Source organism: Acinonyx jubatus, chromosome A2 (assembly GCF_027475565.1).
Source record: "Acinonyx jubatus isolate Ajub_Pintada_27869175 chromosome A2, VMU_Ajub_asm_v1.0, whole genome shotgun sequence".
NCBI lineage: Eukaryota > Metazoa > Chordata > Mammalia > Carnivora > Felidae > Acinonyx > Acinonyx jubatus.
The window spans coordinates 10,063,626-10,091,485 of NC_069383.1; the positions used below are offsets into that span (position 1 = coordinate 10,063,626).

Here is a 27,860-nt window from a genome sequence, read left to right on the forward strand (position 1 = left end):
GCTTTCCTAGAAACCAGCCTTGTTTATTTACACATGTTGTAATGAGAGCCCAGTCAAATCATCACATACCATCTATCAGGGTTCAAGATTCCTAGCCTTTCTGCCTTCTTCTTTCCACCTTTCAAATTCTTCTTGGGTTTCCTTTATATTTAAAGATCTATGTAAACCCAGGGAAATAATCTATGTGTCTCCAAGGGCTTTAGTGGTAGTCGTCAGGAGAAATAGAAACACATCTACTCTGAGTCGAAATTCTCATAAAATAGATCTTAACTACCCTTACTGAAGAACCCTCCATGGTGGGGAAGAAAGAAAGAAAACATGTAGTTTTTAACTCTGAATTTTATTTAGGGTAACTTAAAAAAATTGGTGGCCCAACTAATAAGGATGCATATAAATAAGTGTTTGCATTTAATTTTATATGTTATATATATTTTGCAGAAACACTTCATTCCACTGACTATTCAGAAAAAAAATAGAAGACAGAGACACAAATTCTGGTCATTTGCTATATCTATCAGCTTTCAATTTTGCTCTCCTGTCCAGAAGTGTTTGATGAAAAAACCCATCTTTCCAGGCCTTTTTGAGAATTTCACTGTCGTCTTTACTTAAGTTTGTGGGCTTGGAAGCTCCAAAATTTCTTTACATAATTGATTTCACACTGCTTAACATTTCTTTTGTCTTCTTCTGGAATATCATCCTTTTTCTTAATTTCTCTTTCAGCCCAGGATCTAATCTTCATCATTTCTTTTTCTCCTGCTGTTTTACTTTTTTTTTTCCTATATTGCCTGCTTCATTGCATCTGAGCAGCTATTTGAAGCCAATAAAGCCATTTTCTCCTCTTGAAAGTCTAGTTCCCCTTGTTCTCTTGGTCTAGTTGCTCCAAACACCCCACAACAAGTCCATCTGCTTTGATACCAAGGTATTTTCCATAGCCAGGTTTCAGCGCAATTCTGGAATCAGGCAATTTAACAGGTGTAAAGTGCTCTGGGGTACTAGGGGCCTCCTCATCTTCTTTATGTGGAGCTCCCAGTGTAAGAAGTCCATTGTCAAGTGCATGTATGTAGGTTCCTTTATCCATTTCAATTGCTATGGTTCCTGGTATTTCACCAAAGGTTGTTACTGTCCACCAGATTATAAGATGAAGTTGTTTCTTCATCCTCTCTCTTTTCTTCTTCTGTTTACTCTTTTTCTTCTTACTCTTAGCCTCGGTCCTTGAACGTGAGTCTGGTGGACTTCACATAGGGGTATTCAGCCTTGGTTCTAGTGATACTCTATGAAAAGGTGGGGGATGACTAAGGGCAAAATACCTCCCCTGGAGTAGAAACTGATGAAGGAGGTCCCAAAATGAAGAAAGAGCACAAACTCCCTGAAAGTGCATGCAACAGCAGGAATGGCGTGTCCCTCCTGGGTGCCTGGTGTTTTTCGCCCTGCATTTAATTATATTTTTAAATTCTCTTTAATTTTCAAACTTTCTTTCCAAATTTACTTTTCTTTAATAAGACCCTGTCTCAAAGACAATATTTTGTTAGTAATATTTAAGTTATTAAAGATTGGAGGTTGCTAAACCAGAATTGCCATTACTGTTATGGACCATGTGTATAATATTTCTAACTTAGATAACCCAAATAAAGACCAATATAACCCATATCCAGTGCCATCCTTTATCTGTTAGGAATAACCAAGGAAAGAAGGAAGCCCTGATAAATCATGACATGACTCATGATTAGAGGAGATCCCTCCCAGAACATACCTTAAAATTTATTTAGTGTGACGGACGTATTTTTATTTGCCAGATAAATGAGAAATTGACAGTTGGTGAAGTGTGTGTGTGTGTGTGTGTGTGTGTGTGTGTGTGTGTGTGTGTGTGTTTATGTGTGTGGTTTAGTGTTATAAAAGTTGTACTTAGAAATGGGAAACTCCCATGTAATGCTAGAAAATAATGTATTTAGAAATTTAGGATCTTGGGATTTATTTAACTTAAGATGAATAGTATCTAGTGCCTGTAATTTAAAATCATTTCTATTTTACACATTCTGCTGGAAGACCACAATTTAAGTAGCCTACAGTTTTTCACTAGAAGCAAGTTGTAATTCCCCACCTGAACATATGTGCAAGTTTCTCTTAGGAGTAACCTGGGAATAAGATAGTTGACTAATGGAAATTGGAGCCTTCAACATTAGTAGGTAATCCCAAATTAGATTCCAAAGTACAGCAATTTAGTGTCCAAAGCCTCATACAAATTTCCCTTTTATTGCTATACAGACTGTTTTACATTGGTCAATATGATAGGCATGAAATAGTATATGGCTTTCTAGGAAAATTGCAATTCTGTACTTACTGTTGACATTGAGTATTTTTCATGTATGTATAAACCATTTCAGTTTTTATATAATTTCTCTTTTTACATGATTTTCTAATTTTTTCTGTTTGATTGACTTCTAATGAGTTGTCATTTTTAAAATTTATTGTATTATAATTAAATGATCATTTTAAGTAATATATGTTAAAAATTATCTTCTTGCAGTGTATAATTTGTCCTTCTACTTTGAATCTGCAAGTTTTTTTCTGAGATTTTTAGTGGATCCAAATTTAATGTTTTTATTACTTTTTGTGTTTCCTATTTTTTCTTTTTAAAATGTCCTTTTTTTGATCTCAGGTCATAAGACATTTTCCTATATTTAAAAAAAATTGGAGCTTTGTTTTTCCCCTAGGTTTCGAATTCATTTACAGTTTATTTTTATATGTGAGATGAATCTGAGGCCTTAGAAGTGCTAGTAGTTTTCCATTTTTGCAGGACAAGTTACCACAAATGTAGCAGCTTAAGACAACCACTTATTGCACACTTCTGTAGGTGAGATATGGGCGTTACTGGGGGTTCTACCTAGTGTCTCACAAGTTTGAGATCCAAGTGTCGCTGGAATAGCCTTTTATTGGAGTCTTTGGGAAAGAATCTACCTTCAGGCTCCTTCACCTCATTTGGCAGAATTCAGTTCAGGCTGTTGTAGGACTAGGTTTTGATTTTCTTGTTGGATGTCAACTGGGATCATTCTTAGCTTCTAGAATCCTCTCATGTCCTTTCTAAAAACCTTCTCCATCTTTAAACCAGCAATGAAATTTCTCTCCCTCCCTCTCTGCCTCTCTCTCTCTCTCTCTCTTTCTCATAATATCCTTTTTGCATTTGGATCTCTCTGATTTCCCCTTTTATTATCATCCTGAGAAAACACTGATTTATTTATTTTTTTAATTTACTTTTTAAAATTTACATCCAAGTTACTTAGCATATAGTGCAAGAAAACACTGTTTTTATTTTTATTTTTTTAAATCTTTGTTTATTTTTGTTTTGGAGAGGGGGTGGGGTAGAGACAGAATCTGAAGCAGGCTCCAGGCTCTGAGCTGTCAGCACAGAGCCCGATGCAGGGCTCAAACCCACAAACTGTGAGATCATGACCTGAGCTGAAGTCAGATACTCAATCGACTGAACCACCCAGGCACCCTGGAAACACTGTTTTTAAAGGACTCACCTCATTAGGCTTGGTTCACCTGGATAATCTGATAATATGGTCAATTGATTAGTAACTGTAATTACATCTGCAAAATATCTTTTATCATGTAGTGTATCCTAGTTATGGATGTAATAACAGAGGGTGGGGATCATTGGGTCATCTTAGAATTCTGCTTGCCACAGAAGTGTACTGTGGGATGTGTTTGCTACGCAATTATTTTATATTTTCTTCATGGCTTTGTTTGAATCTTCCCCTTAAAGAGCTGAGAGAGAGAAAGAGGCTCTGACCGAGTGCTTCCGAAAATCATTTAATATATATTAAAATAATCACTATAAAGTCTATATTTTAACTTTATAATACAGTCAGGGATACAATGCAATATTTGTGTTTACACAGTTTTTACCCCAGTTAAGAAAATGTCCTATCTATACATGTCTATTTTTAATGTATTTAACTTAATAATTGACAAAGAATTATAAGATGTATATTCTATCCTTCTATTGAAGGCACTTAGATCACTTTTCATGTATATACATGCCATATTGAATTTGAGGCAGTAACTCAATTATGACCATGTTGATAGGATGGGAAAAGGAACAGACGTATGTGTGCATTTGGCATTTTCAGAAATTAAAGTTCTGCGGGAAGCATTAACTTTTACTCATTTTTAATTTTAAGGAATGCAGCCAAGTGGAGTTTTGTAATGGACTCACGTAGCTTCTGGAGCTCTTTAAATTATTGTTTTGGTTTCACATAAAGTGAACATTGTGTGCAAGAGTGCCCTTGGGAGAATTGCCCTGACCACATAGCCATGATTTAATAGAAATAATGGAAATCCATGATTTAATAGAAATAATGGAAATAAGTGAGCTGCGTTTTACTTTCCAATTGAATTATGTGGCTTTTCAATTGAAAGACAGGGATGGATACAGATAAAGGTAGATACAGATATAGATCTTCTTTCTTTGTTCTCAAGGCCACTCTTTCTACTGAGCTGGGTCCTAGAGATCAACAAGTCAACATAATCATCTCAGTTGTAAAATCCGTGAAACCTATGAAGATAAAATAACTTACTTGCCTAAAATTGCATTGACCTGAGTCTCAAATCTAGGCTGTGTGTCTCAGTTCATCCAGTCATTCAATTTTGTAACTATAGCTATATAGCACAGATTATTTGAGGGCTATAAATCATGTGCTAAGTTCTAGGACACTGAATGGGTGAATATTTGGGGCCAAAAAATGTCACATTAAGAAAAATCATCCACTTGTTGAAACCTGATTTCTTTTTTATATAAATAGAAAGTCTGTCTGTGTCTAAGTTGCATTTCTTACTTCATTTTAGGTTTTCTTTAGACATTGAATCCAAATTCAGTGAAATTTCAGTGGAATATGACAATGACACAACTATACCTTTTGCATTTTAGACTATTCATAAATTTGATATTTTTATATCTCTGACATTTCAAGCTATGGGATGATATATATATATATAATGTATAATATATAATGTTTAATATATAAATTATACATTATTATTTATGTATATATGTATATATATAATGTATATGTATATATATAATGTATAATATATAAATTCATAAAATCACTGCAAACAAATATAATCCAATCTTTGTTGGAAAAAGAATTTGTCTTTTATTCCGAAGCACCTGGGTGGCTTGCTTTCTTCAGTTTCCCTGGAAGACAATGTTGTCGCCTTTTGGGGGTATTGCAGCAACCTTTACTCCCTAACTTCATCTATCATACGAATTCCCCACCCTAAGAGTACCCTCATCTTTACAAACTTGTCTTTTAAATAAGGTCATAAATCAGGTTTCTCATTACTTTTTCTGCTGCTTCAGTCAGCACTAGAAGGAGCATTTTGGCTTAACGGTATCGGAAAGCCACTAAAAATATCACGCTGGTGCCTGTTAACATATACTTAGTCCCACTTGGAGCCAGGGCTAAATTACTACCCAATTAATATGGGACAGACAAGGAGGGGCCGAGGGATGGAGAGATTCAAGAGCTGCTGTAACCCCATCCACCAGTTATCGATTTGTCCTGCTAGAACAGTTTAATGGAGAGTTGCACACTCACCACACTTAATTTGAAAGTGGTGTAAAAAGTAGGTTAGAAGCCTTCCCATCGCCCCCGAGCTGAAGAAGTAGAACTGAGAATGGAAAGACTGTTGAAAGGAAAAGATGAGCAAGTCTTGATGATTCAACAGATAAGAGGAATCAGGGAATCAGAAAAGCAAAGGACAACTATGCTGTTCGATTCTTACGTGACCATCACCAAATAAGAAATGCTGAAACAAAATAGGTTTGGGAGAGAAGAATGTAAGTTTGATTGAAGATAGTATCAGTTAAGAGACCTGATGATGTGAAAGAAAATTATATCAACCCCTGGTCACTTATGGAAAAAATATCAGACACAGGTTCTTGTAAGATGTTGGTGTTTTATAAGCTCTATGAGACAAACAAAATTAACTATTAAATAATAATTTTTAAAATATAGAACTGATTAATTTACACTAAAATATATTTCATTCAACATCTTAGCAACTAAGGGAAAGATATCAGAAGATTAAAAAAAATACAGAAGTTCCTGTATGATTGCCCCCACTCACCCAACTCCAGCCACATAGGCTTCTTTGATGTTCCCTGATTACGTCATGGTTACTCTTGTCACAGGGCCTTTGCACTGGCTTTTCCCTGTACTTGGCATATTCTCCACATGCCTAACACACTCACTACCTTTGAGTCTGTGCCAATGAACCTTGAAGATGTATTCACTATCTTTTTTTAAATTGTAGCCTAACCTCCGCCAATATTGAACCCTCAGTCCTACTCCATTTTACTGTCTTTTGTTTTTTATATAGTACTTGACATCCCCTAACATACAATGTAACTATTATGTTTATTGGTCACTGTCTGCCTCATCTACTAGAAGTCAAACTTTATTCTTAGAGGATTTTTGTGTTTTGGTCACTGAATATTATTATATATTATATTATATTATATTATATTATATTATATTAATATGTATATATTATTTATATTATATTATATATTATTTATATTATATATTATATATTATTTATATATTATTTATATTATATATATTATATATATATTTGTGTTTTGGTCACTGAATTATACATATATATTATATATATATAATTATATATTATATAATTATAATTATAATTATACTATACTATATTATATAGTATACCATATATAATATATATTTTAATATATATCCTATATTGTGTATAAATATGATTGAATTATTGACAAATATTATTTTACATATTATATATATTTAGTGAGCAAAACACAAATATATATATTATATAAATATATTTATATATTTATATATAATATATTATATATATATTTATATATATTTATATACAATATATTATAAATATATATTTATATATTTGTGTTTTGGTCACTGAATAATATTATATATATAATATATATTACAATATATATATTGTAATATATAATATATATATTGTATGTATATATATGATATATATATGTATCATATATATATATATGATTGAATTATTGAGCTGTTGGTTAACTTGACTATCTTCTAGTCCTTTCTTATCAAAAGAAAATTTGCCTCCTGAAGCACCATTCATATATAAATGCAAGGCATAAAACGTAACTTTAAATTGTCATCAAAATTATTAAAACTAACCTATACCAAAACTTCTGATATGTGCCAGCCATTCAGTTAAGAGGTTTACAAGTAATACTTATTCCTCAGATATGTTAGGTATATCACACACTCACTTTTCATTGAGGTACTTGAGGCAGTGAGGGCTTCCACAGCTTCCCTGGGGACATTGGGCAGGACCAGACTTCAAAGCCTGCTCCTAGTCCATGGTGAGTGTCCTAAGATTTCCTTAAAGGAGTATGACACCCATTACCTACAAAGACTCATTTTGGTTTGGTAGCAACATTTGGTCTTACACCATATCGTGTAAGTCGAACGGTAACTTAATTTTTCTTGAGACATAGACCTAATCCAAAGGCTCTATTCACTTCATTGCTTTGAGTTGTGAGGTATTCTGAGATCAGTAACTATGGTACATCTCGAATTTTCACCTAGAGCTCAGTACTGATCTTATACCAAGGGAAAATTATTTCTATCACTGTTTGGAAAACTGTGATGCTTTCAAGAACGCATCCTTTCATTGCTTTAAATACTCACATTTGTTCAATAGATATAGGTATTAAGTGTCTGTCACGTTGTAGGCACTGTGTCACGCACTGAGTTTATGATGGACAAACATGACTATGATCCGTATCATCAATGATTGTATGGAGAAAGAGATGTTAGGCAAATAGGCACAAAAAACTAACTTAAAATTATAGGTATGACAAGCGCGATGAAGAGACACATACCTGTTACTAGGTGAAAAATATTAAAGAGAGCTAATTTTTATTGCATAACTTGAAAGAACATCTCTTAGGTATTGTGATATAGATGATCTTTATGTAGTTAGCAAACTGGTTTAATACCTAAATCCCAAGACAGTATTTCATGTGTGGGTCTCTGGTGTGTGTGTGTGTGTGCGTGTGTGTGTGTGTGTGTGTGTGTGTGTGTGTGTGTGTGTGTTCATGTATTTATGTGTGCAAAACTTTTCAGTGCTAGGCTCTTGGGCTCAGCCAGTCTTCTCTTTCCTATTAATCATCCCTTTGCTGTGAAACACAAATGTGATAAACTTCTCTTTCCATATTGACAGAAGTTACAAAATTGGATATAGCATTTTTTATTTTTAGCTAATTATAAACCAATCCCTTTTTATGTAATACTCAAGGTGGTTTTTTGTTTTGTTTTATATTACTTATCCTACTTCATAAGGATTCTATGGGAACATGTACTAGCTTATTTGTAGAACATGATTTTCAGAATGTAATGCAGAGAGATTTTGTGAGATGAAGGTAAACTATTTTTGAGTAATCCACTTTTTAATGTATGTAGGCAAGCAACATAGTAATTTTCATAGCCATTTAAATTTGTTTCTCTATGTTTCCCTCTACCTCTTTATGCACTACTATCACCATTATTAGTGTTATCCTTTTTTGTCTTCTTTGAAAAATTCATTATTAGACTAGTTAAAATTAGTATAATAATGCAAGGGCAAAAATTAAATCTCCACCGGTCTAAGATTAGAAACTAATATTCATAATATTAAACAAATTTTACATTCTATTTTGATGAGACAAGAAATCACATTACAAAATCTGTCTTCAGGTGAGGAATAGCTTGACATAGAGGGTGAAAAACATCCACGTTTTTGCCATGTATTTTTGCTCTTCTATTGTGATATTAACTTTCTTTTCTTGGTAGTGGAATGCTCAGTGTCTATTTAGATTTCATCATTAGCTTCAAGGGAAAGATTAACATATGGTTGGATCATATATTTAACTCATGTGAAATACAATGCACACTGGGAGGGAAATTAATAATAAAGCCATATTCTAAAAATATAAAATATATTCATTAATTATCTTCTAGTTCCTTGAAAACATTTAAAAATTTTCCAACTTTTTAAAAGCTTTTTCTTTGGAGCTTTTTAAAAGAGCTCTAACATATAACTTATTCACATGACAAAGAAACATTTTTATTTCTGAAAAATTGATGCAAATAATGTTTGTGGTGCCAAAAAAGTTAATTTTCTCTAAAAATCAGGAAATTTATTTGTTTTTAAATCACAGAAAGTTGAATGATAAAGGAAGAGAGATCTATCCCTTCCTCCCTGAATGATCAACTGCCAATTTCCCCTGTGACTTTAAACATACTTCATTATCATGGAAATGCTCGATTATGTGAGCAATAAAATAATCTTCTCTTAAAAGTTGTTGATTTACTTTGTAAACTAAACCAAGCAAAATAAAATCAGTACTGTTCTTAATCATCTTATAAATGAGTACATTACAATCATATCATGATTTTAGGCATAATGTAGATGAAAGGTATAGCCATAATTTGGTCATATTTTAATGAATTATTGTAGTCATACACTATTTTAAATTAGAAATAAGTGGGATATTTTCTGAATCTTAAAACATTCATTTTAAATGAATCTTAGTTTTAAATAAAAGTTCTACATTAACTTTTAAAGTTCTACTTTACCCAAATAATTTTTTTTAACTCGAAAAAGTTATTTTTGTTTCCCATTCTTTATTTTACCTAACTTCAAGAATAGAATTATAAAGCTCAGGCAATCCATTCCTGGACCTTTCCAGATCTGCCTCAAGCCAAAATGCATTTACAGCATTTTGAGAAGTTATTTTCTCAGAAAACAATAGGACTATATTTTCAAGGCCAGAGAACTTCAGATAAAGAGTTGAGCTCTGAGCTTCTTGTCTAAAAATGCAACACCAGAACTCATATTTATGTTAATCTCATAATCCAAGAAATTCATAGAAAATATGGTATTTTCCATGTGCATAACCTTTTTCTGATCTAGCTATTTATAAGTGAATTTTTTGGAATGAGATTTTAAAAAATTTTTTTAACATTTATTCATTTTTGAGAGTGAGAAAGACAGAGAATGAACGGGGTGGGGGGGTCGGCAGAGAGAGGGAGACACAGAATCCGAAGCAGGCTCCATGCTCTGAGCTGTCAGCACAGAGCCTGATGCACGTCTGGAACTTGTAGACCCCGAAATCATGACCTGAGCCGAAGTCCAACGCTCAACCGACTGAGCCACCCAGGCGCCCCTGGAATGAGATGTTTTTAAGGTTTGTGCAGTATAGTTAAATGAAATTCTTGTTTAACTTAGAAACATCTTTTCTAAATGTCTTTGTACATGGATAATTTTAAACAAATACATATAATTCATGACAGAATTTATAAGAAATAGTACACAGTTTCAGAAATATAGAGGGCAGGGCAATATATGCAACAAGTGATTTTATATTTATTTTTTTAAGTTATTTTGAGAGAGAGAGAGGGAATGTGTGGGTGGGAGGGGCAGAGGGAGAGAGAGAGAAAGAGAGAGAGAAAGAAAGAGAGAGAGAGAGAGAGAGAGAGAGAGAGAGAGAGAGAGAGAGAGAGAATCACAAGAAGGTTCCATGCTGTCAGCACAGAGCCTGATGTGGGGCTCAGTACCGGCAAACTGTGATATAGTAACTTGAGTCAAAATCAAAAGTGAGACACAATGGAGCCACTAGGTGGCCCCAAAACAAATGATTTTAGAACAATGTTAGAAAGATAGCTTACTACCTTACTGCTGATACTAAGTGAAGTCCTTTCCACCAAACTTGTTTTAAAAAATGTATTAGAATTATCCAGAATATGGCAAGTTGTTGCATGGAAGAAAGGGTAGGTTTCTTAAGCAGTAGAAATTATACACAGAGGTTATACATTATGCCTCATAAAAATGATGATTTTCCTTCCTTTAGAGAGGGAGAGAGAAATAGAAAAATTAAATGCAAAAAAACAAACAAACATACATTAGATCTATGAGTACATTTATTTTCCAGTTCTAGGCACGACCTCAGCTCCGTGAGGACAACTAAGTTTTGACATGAGTTGAAACAGATGTGTCTTATTTTGAGTCCCTCTGGAATATAGTATTAAAAAGACTTTAGTGATGGTTGTTTTATTTAGGAGTAAATCCCAGAAAGATGTGCAGAGTAGAGAAAGCAGGAGAAAGTGACAGGAAAGTATGAAAAATCAATAAAGGGTCATTGAGGAGTGGGTATAATGCTGTGGGCAGTAGGGGCTTAACGTTACTGGGGTCCTCTAAGAAACCATGTGGAATAAGTTTCAAAATCGTCTTTCTGGGTACCCCTCCCATGAACGGGGTGGAAAGCTGGTAACACCGGTCGCTGCTGTCCTCACAAGAAGGAAAAGCTGGATAAACTACAAGAGCATACATTTTCATAAATTTTCTTCAGGTTATTGAAGAGAAGAGTTTGCAGGGCAAGCAAGTAGCCTGAACTCTTTGGAAAAACCAGCTCCTCCAAAGAGAAATGGAATACAAACCCTGGATCACCTTGGCATAACATGAGCAAAATGGACACCAAGCACCACATGAGTGGATAAAAATAACTGAGCTACAATACTTAAAAATGTGCTAAACATTGAGCGTGCGCTAGGGGGAGTGTATATGGCCCCTCTGAGCTTCAGACACAAAGGGAGTTAGGATGCATTTACAGACTTTCTTCAGAGACCTCTACTGGCTAGGAAGATGATTAGGGGTGAGCTACATACTGAATAAAACCTCCATGAGTGGTACAGAACTGAAGGATGAAAGTTGCTCCCATTGAAGGAAGAAAAAGTGGTCCACAAGGACAATTTTTTTGTTCTGCAGAACAAGCATCTTAAGCTACTGGAGAAGGGCGGCAATCTTTGTGAGCACCTGTGAGGATCTTGTGTGGCTAGTGGAGAGGAACTAAAGACAAAACAAAAAGGAAAAAAATCTTTACAACAGGCCAATGGTGGGAAAATTTAGAGATTCCCTACTTCTGAAGAAAAGACAAGAAATCCTCTTCCACAAAATAGCTGCCAAAAAAGGTAGAGTTTGGCCTCCATAGGAGTAAGAGTAGTATCACCACGAAAGACACATCTCTGAGACCCCAACCTAGACTCCCCTGGCACCTGACTCCACTGGCATGGCAGCAAACACTGAGTAATAAGCAGCCACAGACTGCCATTGGGAGAGGGACACATACATAGAGTTTCCCTCTTAGGCACCAGTCACCAGGAAGTTTGAAACTTAAACATGGAACAGCAGCATTGAAGAAAACCCCTACAGCAACCAAGCCAACATCCTAACCACAGGTAATGCAAGAAACAAATGGAAGTGGATGCGTAGAAGTTACCCAGATTAACAACACATATCAAAACCAGCCCAACTCTGGAAGAGGTTGATTCAACTAACTCCAGCTAAAACTAAAAATCGAGCACAGGAACAGGTATGTCCATTTTCAGAGGTAAATGCTATATAACTCAGTGTTCCTGTGTTCGCATGATGACCACGATTTGATAAAAAAAATTTGAGGCAAACACAAAATCACAATGTCAAGAGACAGAACAATAAACATATACTCAACCAAAGAACCAGATGTTGACACAATCAGATAAGGGTGTTAAAATAACAATGCTTACCATGTAAAGGCATCGAGTGCACAGGATGGACATCCTTTACCAATAACAGGAGCAAGATGGAAAGCAGAGGAAAGAGTCAATGCAAACACTAACAACAATAACAGGTAGAAAGACAAAAAAGGTTTTGGCAGGCTTGTCAGTAGATATAAGACATCCTAGGAAAGGACACAAAATGAGAAAAGAACTAACAGTAGCAACAGTCAACCCCAGAACATCCAAAAGCTGTTGGACAATATCAAACGTCCTTACCTGTCTGCGATTGGACTCCTACTTGAACTTGGAGGGTATTACACTAAGTGAAATAAGCCAGACAAATATGTGGAATTTAAAATCCTTGAACTTCTGGAAGCACCAAGAGGAATGGGGCTGGCAGGACTCTGGGTGATGAAGAAAATGGGGAGATGTTTATTTGATGGGAGAAAGTTTCAGTTATGAAAGATGAATAGGTCTGGAAATCTGACATACAGCATGCTGACTCCAGTTAACAATACTGTATTGTATACTTGAAATTTGCTAAAAGGGTAGATCTGAAGTGCTCTCACCATAAAAAAAAGTTATGTGAGGTGATAAAAATACTAGGTAGCTTTATTGGGGGGATCATTTTATAGTGTCTACATATACTCAAACATCAAGTGTACATATTAAGTATATACAATTTCTATTTGTCATTTATACCTCAATAAATCTGAAAACATTTTGAAGTTAGAAGAAAAAAAATTATATAGAGAAGAATAGGGATTAGAATTACAATGGTTTTTTCTTTTCAGAAGCCATGGAAGCCAGAAGACAATGAAATTGCATCTTAAAATTCCTGGGGAAAAAAAATAGTTCAACCCAGAATTCCATACCCCAAAAATAGCAACTCTCAGGAATGAAGGCAAAATGAAGTCCTTGTTGAAGAATTCTTGTGGAGACGTGTCTGAGAACATCCCAAAAAATCACAGATGCATTTGTCTTTTGATAGTCTAAGACTGAAAAGATCAAGCAAATTTATTTTATTCTGAATACTGGGTACCACAATGAGAGAGAAGCACAACAAATAAAGCAAGGGGGGAAAATTAAATGAAGCTTTTAAATTTGAACTGAAATTGGAGTTATTGGTATGAACTTGCGGTGTTGAGTATTGATAAAGAGATAGGTAAGTATAGATGTCTTGTATGTACAAATGTATATTTCCTAGCTCTGTTTGCTGAGAAGGTTAGAAGCAGTTGTATTCAACAACATTGAGCACATCCAGTCACCAAATACTTGTTTCTAAACACTATTGTTTTAGATAAAATTCACCAGGGCTCTTCAGTGAAATACCTTTCATTAGAAATGCCACTGGTTTTAAAAAGTGCATTTGTTTTTTGCCCACAGTTGCTTGAAGGATATATGTTTTGATAATTCAATTATTTCTTTATAAATGGACGGATAACAGACATAAACAGAAAGCATTTACAATGAAGAAAGCAATATTAAGTAATAAGTGTCCAATAATTCATTTTGTAAATATATATATGATTAAGCTAGATGTAGCATTTTACAATGTATATGATACATTATATTTTTGTCACAAAATTCTCAGCATATTTTCTTCAAGCAATTTTAAATTACCATACATTATAAAACTCATCTTGTAAAAACAATGACATTAGATGAAATGGATCATTTGAAAATAATATGATATGAACCCTCCAGAGTGTGTGTGTGTGTGTGTGTATACAATATATATCATATATATGGTTACAAAATTGTGTAGACTGTTCAATTCCAAAATGAAACGCAAAACGCACACAACATGCATCTCTTCAGAGCCACCAAATCTAGTAAAACCTTATTCTTTTGAAAATTGATTACCATCCTCCATTTGCACAAGATTATATTGACATGACTGACTACCATTGATTATCATTGATGGAGCCACCAAAATGCTACCCTTTCAAAAACTGAATAGATTCAAAGGTTTCATTTTGTATTTAAGTTTAGACCTACGTCTAACAATAATTTTTAATCTAAAAATTTTCAAACATAACATTCATGAATAATGAGAATTTAAAAAATATCTTTCTATTCTCACTTGGTTTTGCATAACAAATATATTTTCTAGTAAAACATTTTAACATACTTTTTAGGTCATATCACTTTGAGCAAGATCACTCACTTATTTCCAACAAAAATGTAGTCAGTGATTCAGGTCTCAGACTTTAAAACAAAAAGTCTTTATTTTACCTGAATTTACATGAATTTCATGAACACATGCTTAGTAAAAATCAGTCATAATGTGATTGTGCCAGAACATGAATTGACCTGACATTCAAAGAATGTATATTCCTGCTTACGCTACCTTGCACTTAGTGGGTTCCTTGAGTTGCATGGATTCTCAGACTCTTGAATATTAAAAAGGGATTCTTCTACTTTCTAGATATTGTTACTGTGAAAGAATATTACATGATTTTGCCAAAATCAGCTGGGAGTTACGGTATTAAAGTACAAAACAGGATGAAAGAGGAAATTTGGATACACAGACAGGTTCACATCAGTGGATGGGGTTTCAGAATATACATTAGGAATCATGAAGTGGTCTGTGTAGTAGGGATGGGTATTAATGGATAATGTACTATCTATGACTAAAACCACAGGTCTTCTCACAACTGAACAAGAGTTTGCAATGGATATCTTTCCTAAACCTCTTTTTCTGACAGTGTTCTCAGTAGTGTTGCTAAAGAGCTGTCCTTTTGTGCAATGTAACCCTAGCCTTAGTTGACTGATATATAGAAGAAGAAGCATAAGATTGACCCCTGGGTTCTAGTAGTTCCTAAGGGGCTTTCATCATTGACTTTCCTGTAGCTGTCCTGATGTATTTCACTAAGATTACAATAATTTCTCCCTTTTTCTTGGGTTTCTTTCCACCTGGATCAGTTAGCTTTTGCTGCTTACCAAGCACCACAAAACTTAATTATCTTAAAACATTTTATTATTGCTTAAGAGTCTATGAGTCAACTAGGCAAGTCTGCTGATGTAACGTTAGGTAGGTGCATGAGGTTGGCTGCACTGCCTTGCACATCTTTGTAGTCAGGTACCATACCAGCTAATGCTCAGTTAGACTAGGAAAACTTCAGGTGGGTGCCTTTTCTGTGCACCATATGGTTTATCTACCTTCAGAAAGCTAGTCCAGTCTTGTTCAAATGGCAGCCAGGTAGGTCTCCAGGAGAAGGAAAGGAAGAGAGCAGGACCTTCTGCAGTCTAGGCTTGGAACTTCTACACTATGCCATCTGTCACCATTCTCTTGGCAAAGGAAGTCACAGAGCCAACCCAAATTCAAGGGGTGGAGAAATAAATTCCGTTTCTTGATGCAAAGAACTGCTAAGTCATACTGTAAAGGAGAAGACTGGTGGCGAGCTATGGTCATTTTTGCAATTTGCCACACTGTCAACTGCAATCTGACTAGTCTGAACTGAAAGGAAGTCCACATTTTCTGGAGAATTTTGTCTTACAGCAGAAGAATGTTGAGACTCCTGCATGCCTGAGTAGGTGGAGCATCCAAATCTTGATTTCGGCTGAGGCCATGATCCTCATGGTCATGGGATCAACCCCCCGTGTCAGGCTCTGTATTTGAGTGTCTAGCCTGTTTGGGATCCTCCCTCCCTCCTTCCCCTCCTCCCCCCGCCCCTTTCCCTCTCTCTCTTTGCCCATCTGCCCCACTCATGCTGTTTCCAAAACTAAAACAAAAACAGAAGAGTCTTTCATTAGGGGTCAGGCTTACTTAAGAATACTTTTTATACAACAGTGAAAATTTACTAATCCCCTGCTTATTTAAATTATTAAATGATGATATACACCTTTGTAGAACTGTTATATCTAGTAGTAACTACAGGAAACTTTTGGCTAAGATCGTTTAATTAAAGTAATATAACTCTTAAATTTGAAATGATGGTATTGCTGGTTAATTGAAGTTTACCAAATTGTTCTGGACTGTGAGAAAGGCAATTTTTGTCCCTCTGTTGTTATCGATATTGAGAGAGCAATATTAAACTTTTGTTTAACAGGTTGTTTAAACCATAATATGTGAGGAAAGCAAGAACATTTAAACTTGAGGGTATTAAATCCAGGAAGCACAGATGGACTGAGTAGATGAGGGAATTAAAGAATTATTACATGATTAGTCAACTGGGGAAGATAACAATGAAGATATCTTTCCATTATAATGCTTTATCATCATAAAGAGAAGATAAAACCCCAAATGTAATAGATTTGAATCCTGTTTTGATCCATTGAAGTACTGATTCCCATTTTGATGATGGTGATGTAGGTAAGAGTTCAAAGGAAGGTTGAATTTTTTTAATCCGAAAATGATCTTCTATAGTCTTTATTTGTAACAATGTTAAAATATTACTCTTTGCTATAAAGGATGACTGCAAAATCATACCGATCATCAACAAGAAACACTAATAAGTCCTTACAGGGGACACTTCTTCTTGATGGTTGGGCCAATCTAGAGTCTTTCTGAAATGCATTGTAATCAAGACCTAAGTATTTCTGGGACTTAGACTGTCTCCCTCCTCACTGTCAACATTTCTGAAGGTTAGTGTATCTCCTGCCTTTTTTTCGTATTCTCCTGAGACTCCACGTAAGTTTTAATTGATTGGTAGATGCACACTAAATTTTTCCTCTTAGCTTCTGGCTGTTGATTTTCAGGATAAGTCGTAAATATTAGCAGCACATCTATGTAATGGAATCTATTTAGCAACATCTCTTCCCAGTGAGTATAAAATATAATTTTAAGCAGGTCTTCATGAAAAATGTTACAGATCAGAAAGAAATTGAATAGCTTGGACACATGGCTGTGACCATATATGAGTTTTTTTAATTTTTATTTTTGAGAGAGAGAGAGAGAGCATAAGCAAGGGAGGGGCAGAGAGAGACTTTGGGACAGAGGATTTGAAGCAGGCTCTACACTTACAGTAGCAATCCTGATGTGGGGCTAGAACTCACAAACTGCAAGATCATGAGCTGAGACCAAATCCAAGGCTCAACCCCCTGAAGCACCCAGGTGCCTCATGGTTATGACCATATTAAAGAAAAACCTCAAAGGACACCAGGTCTAATCCAGCTTATTTCCCACCTATAACAGGAAGGGGAAACAGTTCAGCCCGTTAGGAAAAACAATTAGGTAAAATGATGCTTATTTTTAAAAATAGTAAGATACAAAACTTGTCTGAATTACCCCATTTCAATGGAATGTAGAATTAGGAAAATGATTATTACTGATGAGAATGTCATATCGTTTCATGACTTAGACTACTAACTCTAACAGCAGACATCATTAATTTAGTTTGAGCCAATTTTTACATATTCAAAATACAACTAGTGCATTACAAAGTGTAGTTAGCATAGAAACATGAATATTATGATGATTACCCATGAGTTTATATAGTTATTTGCTTAGCACCTGGTACTACATCTTACATTTAGTATGTGCTGAGTTAAAAATGTAGTGCCTTTCAGGGCACCTAGGGTGCTCGGTTGGTTAAGCATCCAACTCTTGATTTCAGTTCAGCTCATGATGAGATGGAACCCCCCACCCCCCCACCGCCCCATAAGGCTCTTTGCTGACAGCTGAGAGAGCAGAGTCTGCTTGTGATTCTCTCCTCTCTCTGCCCCTCCTTTACTCGTGCTTTCTATCTCTCAAAATAAACATTTAAAAAAGACATAATGCCTTTCTTTGACTATTGATAGCAAGATTAAGATCCTCAAGAAACTAAATATCTTGGATGCATAGCTATGTTATAAAAAAGCTTCACAAAACACCTGGTATAATCCAGCTCATCCTCTGACCTACAGGAGGAAGAGAAAGTACTTAGATAAATACTGATCCTAAGTTACTTACCTCTGATTTTTTCTTGATAAGATCAAACAATTATTTCCTGGTTAATCAGTCCTGTAAATTCTAGTTCTGATTGAATAATGTGCAAGGTGAGTTTACTATTCAAATAGAATTTAATAGTTCTTGGGAAAAAAACTTACCCCAAATTTTATGGTTTTCTTGTTTGTTTTTTGGCTATGAAGGAAAGACACATTTTAATAGCTGTACGACCAAGCATGTATAATTTCAAAGAGTTAAAAAAAAGAAAAAACTAGGGGAAAATGTGTTTTTCCCCCATTGAATGTGGAACAGAGGCTGAATAATAAAATAATTATCTATTGTTATACTAAAAAAGAAAATAAGACATTAAATTATTCACAGTAAATTCATTTTTGAATATTCAAACAAAAAAGCCTTACTTTTAAAGATAAGCACAAGCTATACAGCTTTGTTGACATGCATTAATAGTATCTGATGAGTTCAGGATTGATGACCCTTTAAGGAACTTTCAAAGAGTGGGAATGGATGTTCTATAGTCAACTAACTGCTTTTACACTTTTAAGAAAAGGCCAGAGAGTAAAATCACAAATACCTCAATCCTTATTCTAAAGCCGATTAAAACCATTGTCCATTCATTGTAAAAAATGGAGAAATTAGAGTAAATATAACCCCATTTATAGCAAGGTACTTAAAAGATATTTTTATAGAAACCACTAAGCTTTCTCTCCCATAATGGTCTCCCCTATCCCTGGCTTTATTGAGATATAATTGATAAAAACTGTATATGTCTATTTTATTTTTAATGTTTGTTTATTTTGAGAGAGCACATACACGAGTGGGGGAGGGACAGAGAGAGAGAATCCCAAGCAGGCTCTGTACTGTTAGCACAGAGCCCAATACAGGGCTCAATCCCACAACCCTGGGATCATGACCCAAGCTGAAATTAAGGGCCCGAACCTCAACTGACTAAGCCACCTATGTGCCCCAAAAAACTGCATATATTTAATGTTCACAGTTTGATGAGTTTGGACATGTGCATATACTGGAGGAAATCATTACCACAATCAAAGTGATAGACCTATCCATCACACCTAAAAGTTTCTTTATAGCCCTTTGATTTTGTTTGCTTGTTAAAGCTTAACATAGGACTTATTCTCTTAATAATTTTTTTAAATGTTTCTTTCTTTGAGAGTGAGACAGAGACAGCACAAGTAGGAGAGGGGCAGAGACAGGGAGAGAGAGAAAATCCCAAGCAGCAGCACTGTGTCAGCTCAGAACCGAGACTCAAGCTCATGAACAATGAGATGGTGACCTGAGCCGAAATCAAGAGACACTCAACCCATTGAGCCACCCAGGTGCCCGTCTCTTAACAGTTTTTTTAAGTGCAAATTGTTTACTATAGTATTGTTAACTATAGATATTATTTTATACAACAGATATTTAGAACTTGTTCAGGATATATGTCCACAGGAATTGAAATCAGGATCACGAAGAGATAGAAAGTCGATTGCCAGGGGCTGGAGGAAGTTGGAAATGGGGAGTTACTGTTCAACTGATGTAAATTTTCAGTTATGCAAGATGACTAAGCTCTAATGTTCTCTTGAATTCACTCTATTCAAGCTTTGATTCTGATCACTAAACTGAAATTATTTTTGTCAGAGTTGCTAAATCCAATGTTCAACTCTTAGCCCTCATCTTAATTGGTCTGTCAGCACATGTAATATAGTTGATTAGTCGCTCCTGCTTGAAACTCTTGCTAATTTTGGTTCTAGGTGAATACATTTTATTGGCGTTTCATAAATCTCACTGGATCTAACTTCTTAATATCTCTTTCTGGTACTTCTTCCTCTTTTCAAACACTAAGCCTAGTAGCATTGCATCCAATCTAAACTAAATCTCTTAAGAGAGATACTCATGGCTTTAACACCATGTGTATGCTGAAAAATCCCAATTCTCTTTTTGAAATATAATTAACATACAATATTATACAATTTGCAGTTGTACAATGTAGGTTTTGGGTAATTCTAGATTACTCAGTGCTCATCAAGGTAAGTATAGTTACCATCTATCTCCAAACAACATTTTTACAGTATCATTGACTATATTCCCTGTGCTGTACTTTTCATCCCTGTGACTTACTTGATAACTAGAAATTGGTACTTTTTAATCCACTTTATATATTTTGTCTGTCCACCTCACAAAACTCCCCTTTGGTGACCACCGATTCTCTGTATTTAAGTGTCTAGTTTTCTGTTTGTTTCTTTGTTCATTTGTTTTTTAGATTCCACGTATAAGTGAAATCATAGGGTATTGTGTTTCTCTGTTTGACTTATTCCACTTAGCATTATACTCTCTAGATCCATCTGTTTGGTTGCAAATGGCAAGAATTCATTCTTTTTTATGGCTGAGTAATATTCCAGTGTGTGTGTGTGTGTGTGTGTGTGTGTGTGTGTGTGTGTGTATCTCCCATCTTCTTTGTCCATTCATCTATCAATGGACACGGGTTACTTCCATATATTGGCTATTATAAATAATGCTGTGATAAACATAGAGGTGCATATATCTTTTCAAATTAGTGTTTTCATTTTCTTTGGGTAAATACCTAGTAGCAGAATTACTAGATCACACAATATTTCTATATTTAACTTTGAGAGTAACCTCCATAGTTTGGCACAGTGGTTTCACCAATTTACATTTTCACGTTACGTAACGTATGTGCACAAGCATTCCTGTTTCTCCATTTCCTTGCTGACACTTGTTACTTCTTGTCTTTCTAATTCTTATACAACTCAACTCCCCCTCCCCCCAATCAAATAATCCATTTAAAAAAGGAAAAGCCATAAATAGGCATTTCTCCCCCCAAAAAAGATATGCAGATAGCCAGCAGACACATGAAAAGATACTCCACATCACTATCAGGGAAATGCAAATCAAAACCACAATGAGATATTATTTTATACCTGTCAGGATAAAAATTCCCATTTTATATCTTAATATATTTTTCATTAAGCTTCAGTCTTGTATAACTCTCAACCTACATGATATGTATATATTTTTTCCTTTATGGGAGTCTAGACAAGAGTTGATGCTCTCTGGATCATGTTACTAGAGGTATAGGGGGAGTCTGGTCACATTCTGGGTATATTTTGAGGATAAAGCCCAGAGAATCTGCTGAAGGTTAAGATGATGTGGAGAGAGAGAACTAAATGAGCAAAAACGTGCTTTATATATTTCTTGCCTGAACAGTGAAAAGAGTCTCATTTATGTAAAATTTTAACGGAGGCGAATATATGGATGTCAGTTTTAAATTCATCAGACAGTATGAATCGGTGCTTGTGTAAGATTGCATTTATTATACTTAAAGGGAATACCATGCATTAAATCACACAAAAATATTTGCTGAGGGCTTGCCTAGAGATAGAACAATGAACACAAACAAACACAACTTGCTGTCGTGACACTTGGATTTTAATGGGGGGGAGGAGGCAGTAAACCAGAGATAAACGAGGAAATGAGATAAACATAGGTTAATAGTGATAGATCTAATCTAAAAGGTTTAAGATATTTAAGATCCATGAATAATATGAAATGAGGTGATTACCTTGGTAGGATGAAAAGGGGAATTACTTTAGTTAAGACTTTCTTCAGAGTTGACAGGCCAGGATCTGGGGACAGCACATTCCAGGAAGGTTCTGAGGCTCAATGTCTAAATAGGTGCCAGTCAGGATAAACCCTGGAGACCACAGGTTGGGAATTTTGTTCTCAGTGAAGCGGGAAGCCGCTAGAGGGTTTCATGCAGGAGAGGTATGACTGTATTTTGTTTTTACTAATGATGATGTTCCATGGGTGTGGATTTAAGAGGGTCAAGAATGGCAGCAAGGAGAAAATTGGGGACAGTGTGACAGTTGTAGATATGACAGTGACTTGGGTTAGTTCTGTGACCAAAGTTCAATGTCCACAAATGTTAATATATGGTATTATATGAGTTATCAATGTATATTTCTGGAGCTTTAAAGATTTTTGAGAAATATTTCTTTGGCTTTATGTCAATTTATTTCTTCAGTAAATATTTGTTGAACATCTACTTTGTGCTGGCAACATAGTCATTTTCTGTCACTTTGAAAAATTTAGGAATACTACAACTGGTAATTTTTTGATCATAAAAAGAACATTTTTTGTTGGTTGGTTGGTTTGTTTTAACTAGGCTTAGAAGAACAGGTATTACCTAATCAATCCTTCCCCCTGATAACTGGTAAGAGCCAGACCCAAGTTAGATGCCTTTCTTCTTCCCCTGACATACACTAAATTATTTTTATCTCACTATTTTAAGAATATGTACAATTGTGCCTTCTTATAACAGTAGCAAATATTTCATTTCCATAACTGTTTTATAGGTAGTTTTTGCTATTGTTTTGGAGATATAAAGCATATAGGCTATTATCCCAGCTCCACGAACCAATTAAAGTTATTATGAGTTCTTCAAGAGTGGGTTTTAGAGTATAGTTATATAAAGAAGTAAGCAATATTTGTTTCTCCAATCCATTGTTACTTATTGCAAAGCCATGGACAGAATGTTATAGAGCAAGAGGCAAGGCACAGAGGAAAAATTTGAAGAATCAGGGTAACTGCCTTTTACTTGCTAGGATTTGATAAGTTACACAACGTTTCTATTACACTGCAGTTTTGGTTTGCAATCTAATACAAAATAGACAATTTTACCAAAATATAAACTCCATTTGATAACTTTTGTTTGTAATGGAAATGGAAATAATATCATTCCTTGTTGATAGAGTTTTGCATTGTATTAAGGCTTCACCTTCTTTCATTTTCTCCATACCATTATGTCCAACAAAGAAGTCATCAATTTTCCTCACCACTTTTACTGTAACTTCCATTAACTTAATTCAAGCTCTCATCTTCTCTCACCGAGATATTGTCTCAGCCTTCTAACATGGCATCCAGGCCATCTTCTGTACCACTTCTAGAAAAAATTTTATTGAAGGCAACAGTAGGTATAGAATGGTTCCCCAAAGATGTACATGTCCTACTCCCCAGAACCTATAAACATATTGCATGGCAAGAGGAAGATTGAGGGCTGAATCAAGTTTGCTAATCAGCTCACCTTGATATGGGGAGGTTATCCTGGATTATCCAGGCAAGCCCAGGGTGATCATAGGATTCTTATAAGTGGAAAAGGGAGGGAGGATGGAGTGTCAGACTGATGTATTGTAAGAAAGACTCTTCTAGACCTTGGTGGTTTTGAATAAGAAATGGTACTCGACACTGTGCTGACAGTGCAGAGGTAGCAGTTTTGATGAGCCAGGGATATGGTCAGCTTCTAGAAGGTGGAAAGGCAAGGAAGCCTAGAGTATTTCCCTAGAGTCTCCCAAAGAAAAGCAGACCTGCAGGTACCTTGATTTTAGCCTTGACACCCATTTTGGATTTCTGACTTCCAGAAGTGTATGTTTATAAATGTTGTTTCAAGCTACCATGATAGCTTGGTAATTTGTTACAGCAGCCACAGGAAATTAGATGTCACACCCTAATTTGCAATCTTCTAATGATTCCTCATTACACTTGAGATAAAGTCAGTAGTGTGCTAGCAAATGTTGAGCAACTAGATCCCTGGGATAAAAAGCCCTGGTTTGTAGTGTTTGCCTATTTCAGTGTGATAATTACTCAAACTCTGATCTTCAAGCCACCAACCTGACCTAAATGAAGGCCATAACTGTACAAATCCCGTCCCCAACGAGGTGGCTTTTAGATAGTCCTGCATCTACCTTCTAAGTCTCCAATTGCAGTTCATACATCTTTCCCTGGTTTCTTTCATCTTCTTTGCATGTACTGGCCTTTTCCCTGGGAGACTTCCTTTCTTCTGCCCGTTAGAACTGAACTAATTATTTACAAATCAACAAAGGTGAAGCCTCCCCTACCCATTTTACCTCCGACCTCATTAAATTCCCAGGCAGCATAAAGACCACAGCTGCCTTTTTTGTTTTTCTGATGTCAAAAGTACCTCGAAGCTTCTTTTACTACAGAATGTATCCCAAATTATGGCAATTTTGTATTTTAGCTTTCTTTCCCTAGTTTGAGACTCCCGGCAGTACAGATATTTCCGGGTTTTTAAATTTAATATGCTAGCATAGATGTAGGCTCCTAAGAAATACGTGGAGATGTTGGTTGGATAAAAAGGCGTAAATGATCTGGAGGGACTAAGTCACGGGAATCAAAGGCACAGCATAAGGAATACAGTCATTAGTGTTGTAATAGTGACGCCTGAGGACAGATGGTGGCTACCCTTGTGGGGAGCATAGAATAATGTCTAAATGTGTTGAATCACTATGTTGTACACCTGAAATTAATGTAACATGGTGTGTCAACTACACTCAAAAAAAAATACAAAAATAAAGGTAATGTACATTAAGCTCACACTCTATACAAAAGAGGAGCAAAAAAGATTAGTTCCATCTGAGACAGAAGTAAAGATGGTGAGGGAAGTAAGACAGATAGAGTATGAGTGGAATAATTTTGGTAAATGAGAAGAGGCTAAGCCCAGAGTTTCTTGACATTCTCGCTGGTGCTGGACACTGTGCTGGTGACACAGTGGTGGCAATGTCTGCCCTATGCAATCTAAGAGAGCAAATATAAACCCGCTCGCTGAATGAGAAGCTCGCAGGTTAGATTTCTAGAGGAGAAAAAAATAAATTTGGGGGTCTTTGCAACTGCCAAATGAAAAAAAAATAGATACGGGCGACTCGGTGGCTCAGTCAGCTAAGTGTTCAACTTTGGCTCGGGTCTTGATCTCACTTTGGCAAGTTAGAGCCCCCTATCAGGCTCGGTGCCTCGGATCCTCTGTCCCCGTCGCTCTCTGCTCCTCCCTCGGTTGCTTTCTCTCTCTCCCTCTCAAAAAGAAATACACATTAAAAAAATTAAAAAAAATTAAAAATAGATAAAAAGAATAAGAGTTAAAAATTTGAAATTTGAGCAAATAAAAAAAGCCAGTTTAGCAATGTTGATATCATAATATGAAATCTAAGGTGAAGAATACAAATGAAGTAAAAGAATAACAGGAAATGTTCGAAGAATCTGCAAAAACAACAAAATCAGTCACGAACTTACAAGCAATTCAATGAACAAGACAGGATCAACCCATAGAAGGGCACCTGGGTGGCTCATTCAGTTAAGTATCTGACTTCAGCTCAGGTCATGATCTCACGGTGTGTGAGTTCAAGCTCCACATCAGGCTCTGCTCTGACAGTGTGGAGCCTGCTTGGGATTCTCTCTCTCTGTCTCTACTCCTCTCCCACTCATGCTGTCTCCCTCTCTCCCACTCAAAATAAATAAACTTAAAAAAAAAATCAACCCATACAAAGGGAAAGTGTTGATTTTATTACAACACATCAGCAGGTTCACAACTAATTTGGAAAAGTTGAGTTTATCTGTTTGACAATCTTAGGGATCAAAAATAAAAAGAAAAGGGGGGAGGAAAGAAACAAAGAGACAAAGTAAATTGTTCTGGTTCCAATAATATGTGTGATAGTGACATGAATGGGTCCTTCCACTGAGAACAAGCTGATATCCTAAATAAAACATTTGAAAAATAGTAACCTTTAGAACAACTTTGAGAACCTAGTGAAAATATAAGGTATTATTCTTAAGTGTACAATTTACTGAACTTGTACATGTGCATTGTATCCAAGTACATAATAATACTTAGATTGATTATTCATTATTTTATAATATTTGTATACTGCCAATTTTTAGTGTTAATCATCATATGCTTAAGGGTTCACAGATGTCCTTATTATTCAGTTAGAATCTAGAACTTCACAAGAAATGACGTTATAAAATAATTATCTATTGTGAAACTTAAGTATCTACAAAATATATTTTATTATCTCTCATACCTTTTCAATACCCAGATTTCTGGCGTAGAGATCAATTTTGTTGTTTTGCTAACATGTAGAATGGATCGTCCATAGAGATTCAAGGAAGGGAGGAAATTTGTTGGCCGAGGTCTTTTTCAGTGGCCTCTTCCTAACTGATAATACGCATCAGACTTGAAAGACCCATCAACATGGTAAAGACAAATTCTAGATAGTGACTATGAGGTCTCCCACTGTTCATTATTATTTTTCATTGATTCTTTTGGAATACTTATGATAAAGATCCTGGACTCTGGTATGTTTGGAGATAGAATTGTTCAAAAATGATTTTTTGGCCCATCTCTGAATCTGTCATTATTAGCTCAAAAATTGCTTGAAGCTTACCAGGTAGTCTCTTAAGAATTGTATCAATCGTTAATCATTTGAGCCTTGTACTACCTTCCAATAATGGCGTCCTCAGTGAATAAATGAAAACCTTAGGCACAGATAGACAAGGTAAGTAGGTAATTCTCCCTGAGCCTCTCTGAGTGGCACAGCTAAAATGTGAATCTACATAGTCTGTGTCTACAGTGGGTCCATTTACAGTTTATGCTGATTGATCAGTTCCTTTTACAAACAGAACAGGGTTGTTAGTTAATTGCATGACAGAAAAAAGAACATAATTTAGCCAGGACATTTTCTTGGTCAGTGTACTTTTTGTTGAAAGTATCATATATCTACATTTATCAGAGAATAAGGAGAGAAATGTGCCACAAGGGTATAACAAAATTTATCTGGTCCCAGAGTACAATTTCCAGTGAAGTTGCATGAGTCACTAATCCCACCCTTTTCCTTTCTTTCCAGGATAATCTGGCTTCTCACATCTGCTTCTCTTGGTTTCTGCTTCGTTTAATTCTTTCTGTAAAACACTTCTCTCTAGTGACTTCAATTGTGATTACTTAATCAGTCTCACCTCCAAGTCTATTTGGTGTAATTATGAAAGTTTCAGGTTTGTGTTAGACTTTTCATAACCCTACTGCTACTAGAGTTATTGCAATGTACCAAAAAAATAAATGCTAGATTCTTTGTAGCCTTCATGGTCAAGTTGGCTCTATAACCACTACTTCCATCCCTGACAGGCATGGCTTTTGTGTAGTTCTTTTTTTAGGGGGTAGGGGGAGAGTGTGAGTGGGGGAGAAGGGCCAAGGAAAGAGAGAGAGTCTTAAGCAGGCTGCACACTCAGCATAGAGCCCAATGCGAGTCTTGATCCCACCACCCTGGGATCATGACTGAGCCCACATCAAGAGTTGGACACATAACACCTGAGTCACCCAGGCGCCCCATGTATAGTTCTTACTTACAAATGTCCAGTGATGAAAATTTGCTTGAGATTCACAAAGCAGAAGTGAGACCGTAATCACTGGGAGGTCCTGAAGCTTAGAAAATTCATCAGTTTGTCGATTTCATTGTTGGCTTCACAAACTTGCATGTGGCAAATGC

The 27,860-nt window shown here is 35.6% G+C and overlaps 1 pseudogene; it reads right to left on the bottom strand.

Annotated features, from left to right (window-relative positions):
* Positions 1-498: 498 nt before the first annotated feature.
* LOC106981981 (protein FRG1-like) lies at positions 499-16,153 on the bottom strand (annotated as a pseudogene).
* Positions 16,154-27,860: the final 11,707 nt, after the last annotated feature.